This window comes from Danio rerio, chromosome 4, assembly GCF_052040795.2.
Source record: "Danio rerio strain M-AB ecotype USA chromosome 4, GRCz13ab, whole genome shotgun sequence".
In the NCBI taxonomy this organism is placed as follows: domain Eukaryota; kingdom Metazoa; phylum Chordata; class Actinopteri; order Cypriniformes; family Danionidae; genus Danio; species Danio rerio.
The window spans coordinates 53875850-53890984 of NC_141024.2; the positions used below are offsets into that span (position 1 = coordinate 53875850).

At 21.4% G+C, this 15135-nt stretch overlaps 1 protein-coding gene across 1 annotated transcript in view; it reads left to right on the forward strand.

Moving 5' to 3' along the window:
* Positions 1-15135, forward strand: part of LOC101883803 (PWWP domain-containing DNA repair factor 3A-like) — a 69688-nt gene that overhangs the window by 43579 nt on the left and 10974 nt on the right. The gene's annotated exons all lie outside the window — the stretch shown is intronic.

The following is a 15135-nucleotide window of genomic DNA, read 5'->3' on the forward strand; positions in this document are numbered from 1 at the left end:
CTGTGGAAGGCCTGCCCACCCGTCGCTAGAAGAGTCTGTTCTGACGCCGAAAACGACTCGAAAGGTCCCCCCTCAAAGCGGTTTGACCAGGTGAAGGAACACGCAAAGAGAGCCCCCGGTGGCTTTTGTCCGCCAAGCGAGTGTGCCCCGTGGAATGTCAGAATTTTATTTTTACCGGCCTGCCGCTGTTGCTGACAGAACGAATGCAGACCGTGTGAAAGGTCATCATTTTATCTGCCATTAAGTAAGCGAACGCTTCTGCTCGGATCAGAGGTAACTTTGTTTCAAGAACTGCAATCTTTTGCAGGCGTCTGTGGCGTTTTGGGCAGAGGGACGGTTCTAAACCAATCTGAACCAGAGGCAATTCCGCAGCCAGCCGTCGGTGGTTTCCCGTCCCAGGAATGTAAGGTGCTTGCGGCGGGAGGTTGTTTCGTTAGCGCTTCCGCTTTCGTCAGTGAAGTTCTTTTGCGAAACGTTTGTAGATCCCGTCGTCTTCTTCAAGCTATGTCGTTTGAGCACTGTGCTGATAGGCTGACGTAAGAAAACAGGACACAAAATATACAAGGCAAGAGTGCAAAGCACGGAGCTCTAGGCAAAGGCGATCCGAACCGCAGCAAAGCAGGAGGTCGACATGTCCAAATAGACCAAATCAGAAACTAAGCAGAGAAAAACAGCATCTGTAGAGAAAGAAAACAGATGGAGGAAAAGAAAGAAAGAACAGGAGGATCCCCTCCCCTCATAGAGGGTCTGTTATCCCCAGATCGAGTGCGTCCAGTGGAATCCATGTGTTGGCAGCCCAACTGATGACAAAACACAAAGCAAGCATCTGGAGGAAGCTCAAACTCTTCATGCGATGCCACAGTTACTAGCGAGTGGTTTGCAAGCACAGGCACGTCTGCTGCAAGTACAGCGCCATCAGGAGACAGGGGTTGCTGGCCCATTCCCCATGCTCGGTGGCTGGGCATCACCGTCCTGGAGTACGGCCGATAGAAAACGACGGCTGACGGCTGAATTTTTTGAAAAATAACAAAAATGAAATATTTTTGAAAAATCACAAAAAATGAAAAAAATTTTGAAAAATCAACAAAAATGAATTTTTTTTGAAAAATAACAAAAAATGAAAATTTTTTGAAAAATAACAAAAAATCGAAATTTTTTGAAAAATAACAAAAAATGAAATTTTTTGAAAAATAACAAAAAATGCAAATTTTTTGAAAAATAACAAAAAATGCATTTTTTTTGAAAAATAACAAATAATGCAAATTTTTTGAAAAATAACAAATAATGCAAATTTTTTGAAAAATAACAAATAATGCAAATTTTTTGAAAAATAACAAAAAATGAAAAATTTTTGAAAAATAACAAAAATGCAAATTTTAAAAAAAAAATGAACATTTTTGGAAAAATCAACAAAAATGAAATTTTTTTGAAAAATAACAAAAAATCGAAATTTTTTGAAAAATAACAAAAAATGAATTTTTTTTGAAAAATAACAAAAAAATGCACATTTTTTGAAAAATAACAAAAAATGAAAATTTTTTGAAACACAAACATAACTTTGTTTCAAGAACTGCAATCTTTTGCAGGCGTCTGTGGCGTTTTGGGCAGAGGGACGGTTCTAAACCAATCTGAACCAGAGGCAATTCCGCAGCCAGCCGTCGGTGGTTTCCCGTCCCAGGAATGTAAGGTGCTTGCGGCGGGAGGTTGTTTCGTTAGCGCTTCCGCTTTTGTCAGTGAAGTTCATTTGCGAAACGTTTGTAGATCCCGTCGTCTTCTTTAACGCTATGTCGTTTGAGCACTGTGCTGATAGGCTGACGTAAGAAAACAGGACACAAAATATACAAGGCAAGAGTGCAAAGCACGGAGCTCTAGGCAAAGGCGGTCCGAACCGCAGCAAAGCAGGAGGTCGACATGTCCAAATAGACCAAATCAGAAACTAAGCAGAGAAAAACAGCATCTGTAGAGAAAGAAAACAGATGGAGGAAAAGAAAGAAAGAACAGGAGGATCCCCTCCCCTCATAGAGGGTCTGTTATCCCCAGATCGAGTGCGTCCAGTGGAATCCATGTGTTGGCAGCCCAACTGATGACAAAACACAAAGCAAGCATCTGGAGGAAGCTCAAACTCTTCATGCGATGCCACAGTTACTAGCGAGTGGTTTGCAAGCACAGGCACGTCTGCTGCAAGTACAGCGCCATCAGGAGACAGGGGTTGCTGGCCCATTCCCCATGCTCGGTGGCTGGGCATCACCGTCCTGGAGTACGGCCGATAGAAAACGACGGCTGACGGCTGAATTTTTTTGAAAAATAACAAAAATGAAATATTTTTGAAAAATCAACAAAAATGAAATTTTTTTGAAAAATAACAAAAAATGAAAATTTTTTGAAAAATAACAAAAAATCGAAATTTTTTGAAAAATAACAAAAAATGAATTTTTTTTGAAAAATAACAAAAAAATGCACATTTTTTGAAAAATAACAAAAAATGAAAATTTTTTGAAACACAAACATAACTTTGTTTCAAGAACTGCAATCTTTTGCAGGCGTCTGTGGCGTTTTGGGCAGAGGGACGGTTCTAAACCAATCTGAACCAGAGGCAATTCCGCAGCCAGCCGTCGGTGGTTTCCCGTCCCAGGAATGTAAGGTGCTTGCGGCGGGAGGTTGTTTCGTTAGCGCTTCCGCTTTCGTCAGTGAAGTTCTTTTGCGAAACGTTTGTAGATCCCGTCGTGTTCTTCAAGCTATGTCGTTTGAGCACTGTGCTGATAGGCTGACGTAAGAAAACAGGACACAAAATATACAAGGCAAGAGTGCAAAGCACGGAGCTCTAGGCAAAGGCGGTCCGAACCGCAGCAAAGCAGGAGGTCGACATGTCCAAATAGACCAAATCAGAAACTAAGCAGAGAAAAACAGCATCTGTAGAGAAAGAAAACAGATGGAGGAAAAGAAAGAAAGAACAGGAGGATCCCCTCCCCTCATAGAGGGTCTGTTATCCCCAGATCGAGTGCGTCCAGTGGAATCCATGTGTTGGCAGCCCAACTGATGACAAAACACAAAGCAAGCATCTGGAGGAAGCTCAAACTCTTCATGCGATGCCACAGTTACTGGCGAGTGGTTTGCAAGCACAGGCACGTCTGTTGCAAGTACAGCGCCATCAGGAGACAGGGGTTGCTGGCCCATTCCCCATGCTCGGTGGCTGGGCATCACCGTCCTAGAGTACGGCCGATAGAAAACGACGGCTGACGGCTGAATTTTTTGAAAAATAACAAAAATGAAATATTTTTGAAAAATCACAAAAAATGAAAAAATTTTTGAAAAATCAACAAAAATGAAATTTTTTTGAAAAATAACAAAAAATGAAAATTTTTTGAAAAATAACAAAAAAACTAATTTTTTTGAAAAATAACAAAAAATGAAATTTTTTTGAAAAATAACAAAAAAATGCAAATTTTTAGAAAAATAACAAAAAATGCAATTTTTTTGAAAAATAACAAATAATGCAAATTTTTTGAAAAATAACAAATAATGCAAATTTTTTGAAAAATAACAAATAATGCAAATTTTTTGAAAAATAACAAAAAATGAAAATTTTTTGAAAAATAACAAATAATGCAAATTTTTTGAAAAATAACAAAAATGCATATTTAAAAAAAATGAACATTTTTGGAAAAATCAACAAAAATGAAATTTTTTTGAAAAATAACAAAAAATCGAATTTTTTTGAAAAATAAAAAATGAATTTTTTTTGAAAAATAACAAAAAAAATGCACATTTTTTGAAAAATAACAAATAATGCAAATTTTTCGAAAAATAACAAATAATGCAATTTTTTTGAAAAATAACAATGCAAATTTTTTGAAAAAATACAAACAATGCAAATTTTTTGAAAAATAACAAAAAATGAAATTTTTTGAAAAATAACAAACAATGCAAATTTTTTGAAAAATAACAAAAAATGAATTTTTTTGAAAAATAACAAATGATGCAAATTTTTTGAAAAATAACAAAAAATGCAAATTTTTAAAAAAATCATAAAAAATGAACTTCTTTTGAAAAATAACAAAAAAATAGATTTTTTTTAAAAAATCACAAAAAATGAAATTGTTTTGAAAAATCACAAAAATTTTTTTTTTGAAAAATAACAATGAATTTTTTTTAAAATAACAATAAAAGAATTTTTTTTGAAAAATAACAAAAAATGCTATTTTTTTAAAAAATAACAAAAAATGCAATTTTTTGAAAAATAACAAATAATGCTATTTTTTTTAAAAATCACAAAAAATGAAATTTTTTTGAAAAATCACAAAAAAGAAAATTTTTTGAAAAATAACAAAAAATGAAAATTTTTTGAAAAATAACAAAAAATCGAAATTTTTTGAAAAATAACAAAAAATGAAATTTTTTGAAAAATAACAAAAAAATGCAAATTTTTTGAAAAATAACAAAAAATGCATTTTTTTTGAAAAATAACAAAAACTGAACATTTTTTGAAAAATAACAAATAATCACAAAAAATGAAAATTTTTTGAAAAATAACAAAAAATGAAAATTTTTTGAAAAATCACCAAAAATGAAAATTTTTTGACAAATCACAAAAAATGAATTTTTTTTGAAAAATCACCAAAAATAAATATTTTTTGAACAATCGCAAAAAATCACAAAAAATGAAATTTTTTGGAAAAATCACAAAAAATGAAATTGTTTTGAAATCACAAAAAATGAATTTTTTTTGAAAAATCGCAAAACATCACAAAATATGAGAATTTTTTGAATAATCACTAAAAATGAAAATTTTTTTGAAAAATCACCAAAAATGAACATTTTTTGAAAAATCACCAAAAATAAATATATTTTTTTTAAAATTACAAAAAATGAAAATTTTTTGAAAAATTGCAAAAAATCACAAAAATGAAATGTTTTGAAAAATAACAAAAAAGGAATTTTTTTTGAAAAATAACAAATAATGCAAATTTTTTGAAAAATCACCAAAAATGAAATTTTTTTGAAAAATAACAAAAAATCGATTTTTTTTTAAAATAACAAAAAATGCAATTTTTTTGAAAAATAACAAATAATGCAAATTTTTTGAAAAATAACAAATAATGCAAATTTTTTGAAAAATAACAAATAATGCAATTTTTTTTAAAAATAACAAAAATGCAAATTTTTTGAATAATAACCAAAAATGAGATTTTTTTGAAAAATGACAAAAAATCGAATTTTTTTTTAAAAATCACAAAAAATGAATTTTTTTTTGAAAAATCACAAAAAAAAGAAATTTTTTTGAAAAATAACACAAAATGAAATTTTTTAAAAAATTAACAAAAAATGAAAATTTTTGGGAAAATAACAAAAAATGTAATTTTTTTGAAAAATCACAAAAAATGATCATTTTTTGAAAATTCACAAAAAATAAACATTTTTGGAAAAATCACAAAAAATGAAAATTTTCTGAAAAATAACAAAAAATGAACATTTTTGAAAAATCACAAAAAAATCACAAAAAATGAAAATTTTTTGAAAAATAACAAAAAATGTAAATTTTTTGAAAAATCACCAAAAATGAAAATTTTTTGAAAAATAACAAAAAAACGAATTTTTTTGAAAAATAACAAAAAATGAAATTTTTTTGAAAAATAACAAAAAAATGCAAATTTTTAGAAAAATAACAAAAAATGCAATTTTTTTGAAAAATAACAAATAATGCAAATTTTTTGAAAAATAACAAATAATGCAAATTTTTTGAAAAATAACAAAAAATGAAAATTTTTTGAAAAATAACAAATAATGCAAATTTTTTGAAAAATAACAAAAATGCATATTTAAAAAAAATGAACATTTTTGGAAAAATCAACAAAAATGAAATTTTTTTGAAAAATAACAAAAAATCGAAATATTTTGAAAAATAACAAAAAATGAAATTTCTTTGAAAAATAACAAAAAAAATGCACATTTTTTGAAAAATAACAAATAATGCAAATTTTTCGAAAAATAACAAATAATGCAATTTTTTTGAAAAATAACAAATGATGCAAATTTTTTGAAAAAATACAAACAATGCAAATTTTTTGAAAAATAACAAAAAATGAATTTTTTTGAAAAATAACAAACAATGCAAATTTTTTGAAAAATAACAAAAAATGATTTTTTTTGAAAAATAACAAATGATGCAAATTTTTTGAAAAATAACAAAAAATGCAAATTTTTTAAAAAATCATAAAAAATGAACTTCTTTTGAAAAATAACAAAAAAATCGATTTTTTTTAAAAAATCACAAAAAATGAAATTGTTTTGAAAAATCACAAAAAAAAAATTTTTTGAAAAATAACAATGAATTTTTTTTAAAATAACAATAAAAGAATTTTTTTTGAAAAATAACAAAAAATGCTATTTTTTTAAAAAATAACAAAAAATGCAATTTTTTTGAAAAATAACAAATAATGCTATTTTTTTTAAAAATCACAAAAAATGAAATTTTTTTGAAAAATCACAAAAAAAGAAAATTTTTTGAAAAATAACAAAAAATGAAAATTTTTTGAAAAATAACAAAAAATCGAAATTTTTTGAAAAATAACAAAAAATGAATTTTTTTGAAAAATAAAAAAATGCAAATTTTTTGAAAAATAACAAAAAATGCATTTTTTTTTGAAAAATAACAAAAACTGAACATTTTTTGAAAAATAACAAATAATCACAAAAAATGAAAATTTTTTGAAAAATAACAAAAAATGAAAATTTTTTGAAAAATCACCAAAAATGAAAATTTTTTGACAAATCACAAAAAATGAATTTTTTTTTGAAAAATCACCAAAAATAAATATTTTTTGAACAATCGCAAAAAATCACAAAAAATGAAATTTTTTGGAAAAATCACAAAAAATGAAATTGTTTTGAAATCACAAAAAATGAATTTTTTTTGAAAAATCGCAAAACATCACAAAATATGAGAATTTTTTGAATAATCACTAAAAATGAAAATTTTTTTGAAAAATCACCAAAAATGAACATTTTTTGAAAAATCACCAAAAATAAATATATTTTTTTAAAAATTACAAAAAATGAAAATTTTTTGAAAAATTGCAAAAAATCACAAAAATGAAATGTTTTGAAAAATAACAAAAAATGAATTTTTTTTGAAAAATAACAAATAATGCAAATTTTTTGAAAAATCACCAAAAATGAAATTTTTTTGAAAAATAACAAAAAATCGATTTTTTTTTTAAAATAACAAAAAATGCAATTTTTTTGAAAAATAACAAATAATGCAATTTTTTTGAAAAATAACAAATAATGCAAATTTTTTGAAAAATAACAAAAATGGCATTTTTTTGAAAAATAACCAAAAATGAGATTTTTTTGAAAAATGACAAAAAATCGAATTTTTTTTTTAAAAATCACAAAAAATGAATTTTTTTTTGAAAAATCACAAAAAAAAAATTTTTTTGAAAAATAACACAAAATGAAATTTTTTAAAAAATTAACAAAAAATGAAAATTTTTGGGAAAATAACAAAAAATGTAATTTTTTTGAAAAATCACAAAAAATGATCATTTTTTGAAAATTCACAAAAAATAAACATTTTTGGAAAAATCACAAAAAATGAAAATTTTCTGAAAAATAACAAAAAATGAACATTTTTGAAAAATCACAAAAAAATCACAAAAAATGAAAATTTTTTGAAAAATAACAAAAAATGTAAATTTTTTGAAAAATCACCAAAAATGAAAATTTTTTGAAAAATAACAAAAAAACGAATTTTTTTGAAAAATAACAAAAAATGAAATTTTTTTGAAAAATAACAAAAAAATGCAAATTTTTAGAAAAATAACAAAAAATGCAATTTTTTTGAAAAATAACAAATAATGCAAATTTTTTGAAAAATAACAAATAATGCAAATTTTTTGAAAAATAACAAATAATGCAAATTTTTTGAAAAATAACAAAAAATGAAAATTTTTTGAAAAATAACAAATAATGCAAATTTTTTGAAAAATAACAAAAATGCATATTTAAAAAAAAATGAACATTTTTGGAAAAATCAACAAAAATGAAATTTTTTTGAAAAATAACAAAAAATCGAAATTTTTTGAAAAATAACAAAAAATGAAATTTTTTTGAAAAATAACAAAAAAAATGCACATTTTTTGAAAAATAACAAATAATGCAAATTTTTCGAAAAATAACAAATAATGCAATTTTTTTGAAAAATAACAAATAATGCAAATTTTTTGAAAAAATACAAACAATGCAAATTTTTTGAAAAATAACAAAAAATGAAATTTTTTGAAAAATAACAAACAATGCAAATTTTTTGAAAAATAACAAAAAATGAATTTTTTTGAAAAATAACAAATGATGCAAATTTTTTGAAAAATAACAAAAAATGCAAATTTTTAAAAAAATCATAAAAAATGAACTTCTTTTGAAAAATAACAAAAAAATCGATTTTTTTAAAAAATCACAAAAAATGAAATTGTTTTGAAAAATCACAAAAAAATTTTTTTTTGAAAAATAACTGAATTTTTTTTAAAATAACAATAAAAGAATTTTTTTTGAAAAATAACAAAAAATGCTATTTTTTTAAAAAATAACAAAAAATGCAATTTTTTTGAAAAATAACAAATAATGCTATTTTTTTTAAAAATCACAAAAAATGAAATTTTTTTGAAAAATCACAAAAAAAGAAAATTTTTTGAAAAATAACAAAAAATGAAAATTTTTTGAAAAATAACAAAAAATCGAAATTTTTTGAAAAATAACAAAAAATGAAATTTTTTGAAAAATAACAAAAAAATGCAAATTTTTTGAAAAATAACAAAAAATGCATTTTTTTTGAAAAATAACAAAAACTGAACATTTTTTGAAAAATAACAAATAATCACAAAAAATGAAAATTTTTTGAAAAATAACAAAAAATGAAAATTTTTTGAAAAATCACCAAAAATGAAAATTTTTTGACAAATCACAAAAAATGAATTTTTTTTGAAAAATCACAAAAAAAGATTTTTTTTTGAAAAATCACCAAAAATAAATATTTTTTGAACAATCGCAAAAAATCACAAAAAATGAAATTTTTTGGAAAAATCACAAAAAATGAAATTGTTTTGAAATCACAAAAAATGAATTTTTTTTGAAAAATCGCAAAACATCACAAAATATGAGAATTTTTTGAATAATCACTAAAAATGAAATTTTTTTGGAAAAATCACCAAAAATGAACATTTTTTGAAAAATCACCAAAAATAAATATATTTTTTTAAAAATTACAAAAAATGAAAATTTTTTGAAAAATTGCAAAAAATCACAAAAATGAAATGTTTTGAAAAATAACAAAAAATGAATTTTTTTTGAAAAATAACAAATAATGCAAATTTTTTGAAAAATCACCAAAAATGAAATTTTTTTGAAAAATAACAAAAAATCGATTTTTTTTTTAAAATAACAAAAAATGCAATTTTTTTGAAAAATAACAAATAATGCAAATTTTTTGAAAAATAACAAATAATGCAAATTTTTTGAAAAATAACAAAAAATGCATTTTTTTGAAAAATAACAAATAATGCAATTTTTTTAAAAAATAACAAAAATGCAAATTTTTTGAATAATAACCAAAAATGAGATTTTTTTGAAAAATGACAAAAAATCGAATTTTTTTTTAAAAATCACAAAAAATGAATTTTTTTTTGAAAAATCACAAAAAAAAGAAATTTTTTTGAAAAATAACACAAAATGAAATTTTTTAAAAAATTAACAAAAAATGAAAATTTTTGGGAAAATAACAAAAAATGTAATTTTTTTGAAAAATCACAAAAAATGATCATTTTTTGAAAATTCACAAAAAATAAACATTTTTGGAAAAATCACAAAAAATGAACATTTTCTGAAAAATAACAAAAAATGAACATTTTTGAAAAATCACAAAAAATCACAAAAAATGAAAATTTTTTGAAAAATAACAAAAAATGAAAATTTTTTGAAAAATCACCAAAAATGAAAATTTTTTGACAAATCGCAAAAAATAAATTTTTTTAGAAAAATCACCAAAAAAAATTTTTTTTTTTGAAAAATCACCAAAAATAAATATTTTTTGAACAATCGCAAAAAATCACAAAAAATGAAATTTTTTGGAAAAATCACAAAAAATGAAATTGTTTTGAAATCACAAAAAATGAATTTTTTTTGAAAAATCGCAAAACATCACAAAATATGAGAATTTTTTGAATAATCACTAAAAATGAAAAATTTTTTGAAAAATCACCAAAAATGAACATTTTTTGAAAAATCACCAAAAATAAATATATTTTTTGAAAAATTACAAAAAATGAACATTTTTTGAAAAATTGCAAAAAATCACAAAAATGAATTTTTTTTGAAGAATCACAAAAACTGAAAATTAAAAAAAACGCAAAAAATGACTTTTTTTTTGAAAAATCACAAAAAATGAAATTTTTTTGAAAAATCACAAAAAAATTAAAAATTTTTGAAAAATAACAAAAAATGAAAAATTTTAGGAAAATGACAAAATATCACAAAATATGAAAAATTTTTGAAAAATCACAAAAAATGACAATTTTTTTAAAAATCGCAAAAAATGAAAATTTTTTGAAAAATCGCAAAAAATCTAAAATTTTTTTAAAAATAACTAAAAATCTTGAAAAATCACAAGATCACAAAAAATTAAAATTTTTTGAAAAATCACAAAAATCACAAAAATCTATTTTTTTTTGAAAAATCACAAAAAATTAAATTTTTATGAAAAATCGCAAAAAATAAAAAATTTTCAAAAATTTTCATTTTTTTGCGATTTTTCAAAAAATTTTAATTTTTTGCGATTTTTCCAAAAATGTTCATTTTTGCGATTTTTCAAAAAAATTATTTTTTTGCGATTTTTCAAAAAAATTTAATTTTTTGTGATTTATCAAAAAATTTTCATTGTTTGTGATATTTTGCGATTTTTCAAAAAAATGTCATTTTGTGCGATTTTTTGCGATTTTTCAAAAATTTTCATTTTTTGTGATTTTTCAAAAAAAATTCATTTTTGTGATTTTTCAAAAAAATGTCATTTTGTGTAATTTTTTGCGATTTTTCAAAATTTTTCATTTTTTGCGATTTTTCAAATAAATTTTATTTTTTGTGATTTTTCAAAAAAAATTCATTTTTTGTGATTTTTCAAAAAAATGTCATTTTGTGTGATTTTTTGCGATTTTTCAAAAAATTTTAATTTTTTGCGATTTTTCAAAAAATTCTTTTTTGTGATTTTTCTAAACATTTTTTATTTTTTGTGATTTTTCCAAAAAATTTCATTTTTTGTGATTTTTCGTTTTTTCAAAAAATTTCGATTTTGTGTTATTTTTCAAAAATTTTTAATTTTTTGCTATTTTTCCAAAAATTTTCATTTTTTTGCGATTTTTCAAAAAATTGCAATTTTTTATTTTTCAAAAAATTGTGATTTTTTGTTATTTTTCAAAAAATTTTTATTTTTTGTGATTTTTCAAAAAATTTAGTTTTTTTGTTAGTTTTTCCAAAAATATTCATTTTTTGAGATTTTTCAAAAATTTCGATTTTGTGTTCATTTTCAAAAAATTGCGATTTTTTATTTTATAAAAAATGTTCATTTTTTGCGATTTTTCAAAAAATGTTCATTTTAAATGATTTTTCAAAAAAAAATTTTTTTTTGCGATTTTTCAAAAGAAATTCATTTTTTTTGAGATTTCTGCGATTTTTCAAAATTTTTTTATTTTTTGTGATTTTTCAAAAGGTTTTCATTTTTTGTGATTTTTCAAAAAAATTCATTTTATGTGATTTTTCAAATAAATTTCATTTTTTGTGATTTTTCAAATATATTTCATTTTTTTGTGATTTTTGCGATTTTTCAAAAAATTTTCATTTTTTACGATTTTTAAAAAAAATTCATTTTTTGTGATTTTTCAAAAATTTTTCATTTTTTGTGATTTTTCAAATAAAATTCATTTTTTGTGATTTTTGCGATTTTTCAAAAAATTTTCATTTTTTACGATTTTTCAAATTAATTTCATTTTTTGTGATTTTTCAAAATATTTTCATTTTTTTGTGATTTTTCAAAAAAATTTCATTTTTTGTGATTTTTCATTTTTTGTGATTTTTAAAAAGATTTTCATTTTTTACGATTTTTTAAAAATTTTTCATTTTTTGTGATTTTTCAAAAAATTTTCATTTTTATGATTTTTCAAAACAATTTCATTTTTGTGATTTCTGCGATTTTTCAAAAAAATTTCATTTTTTGTGAGTTTTCAAATAATTTTCATTTTTTGTGATTTTTCGAATAAATTTCATTTTTTATGATTTCTGCGATTTTTCAAAAAATTTTCATTTTTTGTGATTTTTCAAAAACTGTTCATTTTTTGCGATTTTTCATAAAATTGTCATTTTTGTGATTTTTTTAGATTTTTTTTGCGATTTTTCCAAAAATTTTCATTTTTTGCAATTTTTCAAAAAATTTTCATTTTTTGCGATTTTTCAAAAAAATTTCTTTTTTTTGTGATTTTTCAAAAAAAACATTTTTTTGTGATTTCTGCGATTTTTCAAAAAATTTTCATTTTTTTGTGATTTTTTAAAAGGTTTTCATTTTTTGTGATTTTTCAAAAAAATTCATTTTATGTGATTTTTCATATAAATTTCATTTTTTGTGATTTTTCAAATAAATTTCATTTTTTGTGATTTTTGCGATTTTTCGAAAAATTTTCATTTTTTACGATTTTTCGAAAAATTTTCATTTTTTGTGATTTTTCTAAAGGTTTTCATTTTTTGTGATTTTTCAAAAAAATTCATTTTTTGTGATTTTTCAAAAAATGTTTATTTTTTGTGATTTTTCAAAAATTTTTCATTTTTGTGATTTTTCAAATAATTTTCATTTTTTTGTGTTTTTTCGAATAAATTTCATTTTTTGTGATTTCTGCGATTTTTCAAAAAATTGTCATTTTTTGTGATTTTTCAAATAAATTTCATTTTTTGTGATTTCTGCGATTTTTCAAAAAATTTTCATTTTTTGTGATTTTTTGCGATTTTTAAAAATTTTTTCATTTTTTGCGATTTTTCAAAAAAAATCATTTTATGTGATTTTTCAAATAAATTTCATTTTTTGTGATTTTTCAAAATATTTTCATTTTTTGTGATTTTTCAAAAAAATTTCATTTTTTGTGATTTTTCATTTTTTGTGATTTTTCAAAAGATTTTCATTTTTTGCGATTTTTTAAAAAATTTTCATTTTTTGTGATTTTTCAAAAATTTTTCATTTTTTGTGATTTTTCAAAAAAATTTCATTTTTTATGATTTCTGCGATTTTTCAAAAAATTGTCATTTTTTGTGATTTTTCAAATAAATTTCATTTTTTGTGATTTCTGCGATTTTTCAAAAAATTTTAATTTTTTGTGATTTTTTGCGATTTTTAAAATTTTTTTCATTTTTTGCGATTTTTCAAAAAATTTTCATTTTTGGTGATTTTTCAAAAAATTTTCATGTTTTGTTATTTTTCAAAATAATTTCATTTTTTGCGATTTTTCAAAAAAATTTCATTTTTTGCGAGTTTTCAAAAAAATTTCATTTTTTGTGATTTTTCAAAAATGTTTCTGTTTTTGCGATTTTTCAAAAAAATTTCATTTTTGTGATTTTTTGTGAATTTTTTATATTTTTTGCGATTTTTCAAAAACTTCATTTTTGCGATTTTTCATAAAATTGTCATTTTTGTGATTTTTTTAGATTATTTTGCGATTTTTCCAAAAATTTTCATTTTTTGCGATTTTTCAAAAAATGTTCATTTTTTGCGATTTTTCAAAAAAATTTCATTTTTTCTGATTTTTCAAAAAAAACATTTTTTGTGATTTTTTGCGATTTTTCAAAAAATTTTCATTTTTTGTGATTTTTCAAAAATTTTTCATTTTTTTATTTTTCAAAAAATGTTCCTTTTTTGTGATTTTTCAAATAAATTTCATCTATTGTGATTTTTCAAATAAATTTCATTTTTTGTGATTTTTGCGATTTTTTAAAAAATTTTCATTTTTTACGATTTGTCGAAAAATTTTCATTTTTTGTGATTTTTCAAAAGGTTTTCATTTTTTGTGATTTTTCAAAAAAATTCATTTTTTGTGATTTTTCAAAAAATGTTTATTTTTTGTGATTTTTCAAAAAAAATCATTTTTTGTGATTTTTCAAAATATTTTCATTTTTTGTGATTTTTCAAAAAAATTTCATTTTTTGTGATTTTTCATTTTTTGTGATTTTTCAAAAGATTTTCATTTTTTGCGATTTTTTAAAAAAATTTCATTTTTTGTGATTTTTCAAAAATTTTTCATTTTTTGTGATTTTTCAAAAAAATTTCATTTTTTGTGATTTCTGCGATTTTTCAAAAAATTGTCATTTTTTGTGAGTTTTCAAATAATTTTCATTTTTTGTGATTTTTCGAATAAATTTCATTTTTTATGATTTCTGCGATTTTTCAAAAAATTTTCATTTTTTGTGATTTTTTGCGATTTTAAAAAATTTTTTCATTTTTTGCGATTTTTCAAAAAAACTTCATTTTTTGTGATTTTTCAAAAAAATTTTCATTTTTGGTGATTTTTCAAAAAATTTTCATTTTTTGTTATTTTTCAAAATAATTTCATTTTTTACTATTTTTCAAAAAAATTTCATTTTTTGTGATTTTTCAAAAAAATTTAATTTTTTTTGTTTTTTTAAAAAGTGTTCATTTTTTGCGATTTTTCAAAAAAATTTCATTTTTTGCGATTTTTCAAAAATGTTTCTGTTTTTGCGATTTTTCAAAAAAATTTCATTTTTGTGATTTTTTGTGAATTTTTTATATTTTTTGCGATTTTTCAAAAACTGTTCATTTTTGCGATTTTTCATAAAATTGTCATTTTTGTGATTTTTTAGATTATTTTGCGATTTTTCCAAAAATTTTCATTTTTTGCGATTTTTCAAAAAATGTTCATTTTTTGCGATTTTTCAAAAAAAATTCATTTTTTCTGATTTTTCAAAAAAAACATTTTTTGTGATTTTTTGCGATTTTTCAAAAAAATTTCATTTTTTGTGATTTTTCAAAAATTTTTCATTTTTTTATTTTTCAAAAAATGTTCCTTTTTTGTGATTTTTCAAAATATTTTCGTTTTT